We start from the raw sequence: 861 nt of genomic DNA, 5'->3' as shown, positions 1-861 counted from the left end.
AAAACGGAAATAAAGTTACACAGGGGATCCCCGCATGGCTCAGCGGTTTAGCGCCTCCTTCTGCCCAGGGCGTGATCCTGGAGACCCCGGATCGAGTCCCACATGGGGCTCCCTGCATGGAGCCTGCTTCTCCCTCTGCCTGTGTCTCTGCCTCTCTCTCTCTTTCTGTGTCTCTCATGAATAAATAAATAAATAATCTTTTTAAAAAAATAAAATAAAAGTTACACAGATCAGAAAGAAAAAATAAAACTGTCCCTTTTTGTACACGGATGACTGCCTACATACAAAATCCAAAGAATCTACCAAAACAAACAAACAAACAAATAAAAAACAAAAAACAAAAACCGGAACTAATAAGCAAGACCAGTGAAGCTGAAAGATATAAGATAAAAAACAAAAGTCCAGACGGGCAATGAATACATGGACATTAGTTTTAAAATAAAATAATAATTGCAGAAAAAAATGAAATGCTTAGATGTAAATCTAACAAAATATGCATTGGATTTGCATGTTGGAAACTACATAGAGCTAAAAAAATTACATAAAGCTGATGAAATCAAAGATGATCTAAGTAAATAAACATAATGTATACATATATTTGACAACTCAACCTAGTAAAGATGTCACCTCTCCCTAAATTGATAAACAACAGTTTTAATGTAATTCCCATAAAAATCCCAGCATGATTTTTTTTTTTTTTGGTAGATATACAAAAGATTACTCTAAAAGCCACATGGAAATAAAAAGGAACTAGAATACCTAAATTAATTTGAGAAAAGGAGATTAAGGTGGGAGCAATCCGTCTACCAATTTTAAGACATTATATATATAACATATTTTAAGACATATAATAGAGCTATA

This window comes from Canis lupus, chromosome 34 (assembly GCF_003254725.2).
Source record: "Canis lupus dingo isolate Sandy chromosome 34, ASM325472v2, whole genome shotgun sequence".
In the NCBI taxonomy this organism is placed as follows: Eukaryota; Metazoa; Chordata; class Mammalia; order Carnivora; family Canidae; genus Canis; species Canis lupus.
Note: the sequence above shows the minus strand (reverse complement) of the source record.